Here is a 7111-nt window from a genome sequence, read left to right as displayed (position 1 = left end):
AATGAAGTTCAGATTGAGAAGATAATTAACAACTTGAATGCACCTGGTCCACTCACTCGTTCAAGAGCTACTCAAAGAGCAACACAGCTAACCAATTTCTCTGGGCATTATGCATTCGTCTCAATCTCTGAACCCAAGAAAGTCAATGAAGCCTTCATGGAACCTGAATGAATTCAAGCTATGCAAGAAGAGCTTCAACAGTTTGAGCTGAATAATGTGTGGGAATTGGTCAAGTGTCCTGATCCCCGGAAGCACAATATCATTGGCACCAAATGGATATATCGCAACAAGCAAGATGAGCATGGACAAGTCGTCAGGAACAAGGCTCATCTTGTTGCACAAGGTTACACTCAAGTGGAAGGAATTGACTTCGATGAAACATTTGCTCCGGTGGCAAGGCTTGAAGCCATTCGCATACTGCTAGCCTATGCAAATCATCACAACATCCTTCTGTATCAAATGGATGTGAAGAGTGGTTTTCTCAATGGAAAGATAGAAGAAGAAGTATATGTCGCACAACCTCCTGGCTTTGAAGATCCAAAACATCCTGATATGATGTACAAGCTCAACAAGGCACTGTATGGCCTCAAACAAGCCCCTCGTGCTTGGTATGACACTCTCAAAGACTTCCTGAAGAGCAAAGGCTTCAAACCTGGTTCACTAGATCCTACACTCTTCTTGAAGACATACGATGGTGAACTGTTTGTGTGCCAAATCTATGTGGATGACATTATCTTCGGCTACACCAACAAGAACTACAGTGATGAGTTTGGTCACATGATGCAAGAGCAATATCAGATGTCCATGATGGGCGAGCTGAAGTTTTTCCTGGGTCTTCAAATCCATCAGCAACACAACGACATCTTCATATCTCAAGAAAAATACCTCAAAGATTGCCTAAAGAAGTTTGGAATGCAAGACTGCAAAGGATACACGACGCCAATGCCAAATAAAAGTCATCTGGGTCTCGACGCCAATGGTAAAGAGTTCGATCAAAAGGTATACCGCTCCATGATTGGTTCTTTGCTTTATTTATGTGCATCTAGGCCAGATATAATGCTTAGAGTTTGCATGTGTGCCCGATTCCAAGCGGCACCAAAGGAATCGCATCACTTAGCTGTGAAGCGAATTCTTCGATATTTGGCTTACACCCCAACACTAGGATTATGGTATCCAAAGGGCTCAAAGTTTGATCTAGTTGGATTCTCAGATGCTGATTATGCTGGTGACAAGGTTGATCGCAAGTCCACATCAGGCACATGTCACTTTCTAGGACGATCTCTTGTCTGTTGGTCTTCAAACAAGCAGAACTGTGTATCTCTCTCCACTATTGAATCCGAATACATTGCTGCTGGATCTTGCTGTGCTCAGCTTCTCTGGATGAAGCAAACTCTCAAGGACTATGGTATCCACCTAAAGAATGTGCCACTCTACTGCGACCATGAGAGTGCCATCAAGATTGCCAACAACCCAGTTCAGCACTCGAAGACAAAGCACGTTGAAATTCGTCATCACTTTCTCAGAGATCATGTTATGAAGGAAGATATTGATATCATTCACGTCAAGACTGAAGAGCAATTGGTCGATATCTTCACAAAGCCCTTGGATGAGAAAAGGTTTTGCAAGTTGAGGTGTGAGCTAAATATCTTGGAATCCTCAAATGTCCTGTGATTAGGCACACATCCTAACGCTTATGCATTTTGATGACTTAGATGTGTAACACACGAAGTAATGTATATCTTCAATTAATGAAGATATACACTCTAAGTGTGAAAACATTAATGCGGAATTTGACTTCGGAGCGCCACGTTAATTGTGCACCGTGTCTGGGTCTAATACTTCCTATACGGTGGGTAACGTGACCACCAAACTTTTGTTTGAAGTGTTTCCCCTTGGCGTTATTTTCGCAAAGTCTTCGTATTTGATTTATCTTCATCCTTGACTTATATTCAAGTTTATCTTCGTTTTGTTGATTTTGTCTTACACTAGTTATATACATATTTGTGTTTTGTCCTATACAGCATTCACTTATAGCTATGACTTCGAGTTGAATCCTTTGATCTAAGTGAATGTGATCAGACCCTAACATACCTATGCTTCTACCTCAACTCTATCTGTCCAAATCATATGCATTCTATTGAAACCTATCGATTGTCTTCACTGAGACCTTGACAGCTGAAGTCAATCTGACAAACATTTATATCTGTTTTTAATGTTATATCCTTATTGCCTGAAAGCCGGAGAATTCGGAACGACCACCCCGACAAACTAGGCATGCGAGGGAACACTGAACAACTTTCAAGGTGTTGCATGCTTGCCACGTGTCCTTCAGATGTGAACTGCTATGGGCACCTGCGCAATTGTGTTGTGTCGTCCCTTTCCTTATAAATACCCATCACATCTCGATCAAAAATTCTTCTTCCACCACGCCACCTCTCGCAAACCCTAGCGCCACTGCTAGCTCTCGACGACGCCGACGACAAAGTGCTTAGCTACCGCGACTTCTCCGACGTTGTCCTCACGCCGGCCGCGGACCTCGTCTTCTCCGCCGCCGCCGTAGGTGTCCTCCGTCGCCAAGTTAGGGCACGGAAGATCGAACTTCTCGGCCTCCAACTTCGCTCCGTCTAGTAGTTCTTCGTGTGGTAATTAAAACTCACTTTTTACCGTCATTTCTATCTGATAAATTCATCCTTCTTTAACAAAAGCGGTTTCTAGATATCCAAAGTTGAATCTATCTCTTTCTGCATCTCATACTATTCCTAGTCTATTCACTTATGCTTCTCTACAAGTTAGATTCCTCACTTGTACTTATTCTTGGATTCGTACAAATCTAGAACCAACTCCCATCAAATAAGTGAATGTCTTCGCGTTATGAGGTCAATATCTTCAAACTGATTTATCTTCAAAATCTTCTGAGAATGCATATGACCTCTTCCCCTTCCCTCGCACCTCTAATGCTGTCACAGGTACATGTCCGTGGGAGAATCCCTTGGTTCTCATAGTCTGCATTCGTTTGCAGAATTCTTACAGAGTCACATAAATTCTCCTGAAGCCAGTTCTTTTCTGACCAGCCGTCGGAAGCCTTTGCAAGTACTGAAGCCTTTCAGGTCAAGCTTCATGGATACTAAGAAGTCAGCAAGAAAGGGTGGCAGACAGCGCCGTGGGAATACTTCCAAGGATTTGCCACCAGATTTGCACGAACTATACAAGACAGACCCCGAGGAGTCTTATGGTGAGCATAGGAATCAAATCCAATGGATTCCAAGATATTGGGTAGAGAATGGTTCAAGTACAAATTCGTCACAACAGAGTATGCTGAGAAGAATGCCATCAAGCGACCCTGGGGAGATATTCTATACAAAAATCTTCCTCCCAGGTCAAAGACTGAAGCTATTGAGCAGGGCTTCTATCCATGCATGGTTCGTGGACCACAACCAGAGAACGCTGACCCTTCTTCTCTGCTGTGGTGTCGCAAAGACAATTTGTTCAAGCACAACTTCCAGTTCACGAAAGATTCTACTGCGAAGACCAAGAAGGCATTTGGACTTGACTTCAACCCAGGTCCATCTGCTCCTCGGGAAGATGGCACACGTGAAGCCAATGAAAACAGGACTGGCCCCTTCTACAACCTCGACGGCCTCATCACTCACATTGCTATTCAAGGAGCGAATGTGGATCATTCTGGTGATGATGCTGACACTAACGATGCACCAGCTCCTCCTCCTAAGTCGCAGAAGCAAAAGAAATCCAAGGCTTCAAAACCGACTGTTGCACCAAAAGCTTCTTGAGTGAAGCCATTGGTAACTGCCCCTCCTGCTCCAAGTAACAATTCTAAAGATCTCTCTCGCATCTCCAAGAAGCGAGATAAGACAGAGAAGAAAAATGTTCAAAGTTCTGGTCAAGCCCTGACACCTGCTGCTGTTCTGAGGAACGAAACCGAAGCCATTGATCTGTCAACAGATTATGATTGCGGTGATGATGCCCTTGAGCAGCTCATTAAGAGCAAGCAAGAGGCGGAGATCTTCAATGATCTGCCCCTCTTCGATGTAAACATTCTGGATAACTTCATTGATGAGTTGTTTGACAACCCAGATCTCAGTTTTGATGATCTTCAGCTCCCAATTGGCATCAGCGTTGCTTTTCAAGGTGCCATTGCTCCTGAGCTGGCTCTAGCTCAGCGAATTGTTGAAGTGAAGAACAAAATTGATTTTGAAAAAGATCAGTTCTAGAAGCACATGGCCAAGCTCAGTGTGGCTGATGTTCAGAAATTCAAACTGATGTTGAATGACCTCAAGGATGCTTTTCGCAAGATGTGTGAAGAAGCCAAAGGTTCACGCGAGCGCATGAAGAATCTTGCTGCCAAGTGTGTTGAAGCTTACAATGAAGCTGAGAAGCGCAAGGCACTTGGGTGTCCTGGCATCGACCCCAAGCTGGCTGCCAAGAAAAAGAAGCCTACTGTGGCCCAAACTGAAGCACCAAGGCGGGAAGAACCTCACATTGTCTTCCCTGCCAGCATGACAGGCTCAAAGCCTAAGGTTCCCACAATGGCTTCAGAATAGAAGAAAACCAAGGCAGCTGAAGCCGAAGCCAGAAAGCGCAAGCTCAAGAACACCACTGATGATGCACCACCCACCAAGAAGAGAAAGACCAAGAAGAAAGATCGGGCTGCTCCCACAGAGCCCCTTGTTGTTGAGCCCATTGCTTTTGCTCCTGCCTCCAAACACCAAGAGCGACAGTTGATAGTTCATGAGCCTTCTTCCACAGAGGCTCCTGAAGCTAAAGAAGTTCCAGCCGTTGACCCCACCACGGCTGAAGACATTGGTCCCCAAGAAAATGTAGAAGATGATGAAGTCCTTCCTTAGATCGAGCGCCCCAACGGTATCATCGCCTGTTCTCATGAACAGTGAACTCATTAGTATTGGTCATCCTTTGATGCCAATCTCTCAGGATGCCTCATGGGCTGATCGCCCCCAACCGGAAACCCTAAGTCAAGACTCACCCAGTACACCCCGTCCTCCACCAGCGCAAGTGACCAGCCCAATGGTGAATGACGATAATTACATGGAGACTACACCATTACCAAAAGCGTCACCCGTATTCAAACGGCTTCGCAAAGGCCTAAAGCCATCTGTCTCTATGACAACCATCACAGAAGAAGCTTCAAACCAATCCAGCTCAGTGGCACGTCAAGTGTTCCCTGAAGAGAATCCCTCCGTGACGGTTCCCACGTCTGAAGCCAATGTTCCTGAAGACAATCCGGTTGCATCAGCCGATGAAAGACAAGAAGAAGAACGTGTTGCTACACCCCCTACCAACCAAGAAGTTGTTCTCGAGGAAAACGTGTCTGTGCCCGACCCTCCAGCTACTCAAGTGGAGGTTGAAAATCCTGAGGCGTCCACCAACAACAACACTAAAGCCAATGACGCTGTCATGGCTAAAGATAATGTGGCGCCTGCAATGAATACCATGCATGAAGCCAGTGATGCACCTGCAACAAATGTACAGCCTGACGCCCTTGCCAATGCCACTACTCTTGTTCCGCCACCAAGGCCACATACTATTGACCAAGCATTTTACCAAGCAAGCTTGTCACTGTCAGATGGCCAATTCTAGTTCCTCTGCCTGCTCTCGGACCTCAGTTTGATTATCATGTGGAGCACAGGCCTCAGGTTCAGAAGCCAAAACCAAGGCTGCCAAGGTTTCCAGGTACTGCATCTGCGTCAGGATCATTTAATGTCAATAGCTTCATTGCACACAATACGTTCTTTGATAGCGCCAAGAACCCATATTCCAAGCCAAGAATATCATCTGATCGGTTCTGGAGTTATCAGCAGCGCAGCTATTACTCTTGTGTTCTATATAATCAAGGGCGCATATTTCCTCATATGCGTCTAGATTCCGAAGCCATTGCTGGCCTACCCTACTTAGAAGAAGCCCTTGACTGTTTCCGAGATGCAGGCCTTCTTCAGTTTGTGACAGACAAGGAGAATTGGAATGAAGAGCTTCTGCTGCAATTCTATGCCACTCTCCACATTCGCGGCTACAACAGGGATCCAAAAACATGGGTCCTTGAGTGGATGACAGGCAATGTCCATCATGAAGCCAAAGCTCTTGACCTCATCGAGCGTACTGGCCTATCAACTCCAGGTGAACTCTATGAACCTGGTTGTCAGCTTCACCGCAATGCGTTGGAAAGCATCTTTCAGAAACCAGAGCCCAATATGAGCCAAATGCTGAGTATGATGAAGCCTCTGCCACATGATGCTGAGTATCCCAAGGAATTCTTTGTTGAAGACCTAGAGTATCTGCCCCACACCGTCTATCACATCATCAGGCGAACTCTATGGCCCATCAAAGGACGTTCTTCCTCAGCAAAGCTATATGGCGCAATGAAGACATTGGTCTTCTATATTTTAAATGGCATCAGCTTTAATGCTCTGGATTTCTTTATTCGCCAATTTGCTGCATCTGGCTTAGAAATATTTGGTCTGAAATTCTATGCTCCATGGATTATGCGACTGATCAAGCTTCACTCTGTTGTTCACTATCATCCCTCTGCATGCAATCATCTCATATTTCTGCAAGAGGTTGATATGTCCATCGAAGCCATCTACCCAGAGCTTACCAAGGAAGCAATTTATCTTCACAATGCAGATTGTCAAAGTTTCTCTCAGCATATTGAAGGTGTTCATGCTGCTTCTCGTGTTTATCCGCTAGTCGGCAACACTCGTCGTGCACATACTGAAGCCACAGAAAGCACTATTGCTCCAAGGCCTCGGAAGCGATCTCGTGTGCTCAATGACCGAGAGCTTCTCGTGGCCTTGCATCAGAAACACGACAAGCATCACTATTGGCTTAAGTGTCAAATGCAAAGCCTCTTGGTAGATGTCAATCGCATTCGCAATCTTGCCACCAAGAATGCATTTGTCACTCATGAAACCTGTTGGAGGTCTTGGAAGAGTTTGACATTACTCAGTGCTGAAGCTGATCTTCAAGACGATGGCTTCACCGAAAGATTCAAGTTCGACACCACTCCTCCTAGGAATGCTGTCTTGCATCGAACTCCTTCCCTTGAAGATTCAGAATACTCCTCCTCCACGGCGACTGTTAA

Source organism: Triticum dicoccoides, chromosome 7B (assembly GCF_002162155.2).
Source record: "Triticum dicoccoides isolate Atlit2015 ecotype Zavitan chromosome 7B, WEW_v2.0, whole genome shotgun sequence".
Classification (NCBI taxonomy): Eukaryota; Viridiplantae; Streptophyta; class Magnoliopsida; order Poales; family Poaceae; genus Triticum; species Triticum dicoccoides.
This window is presented reverse-complemented; position numbering follows the sequence as displayed.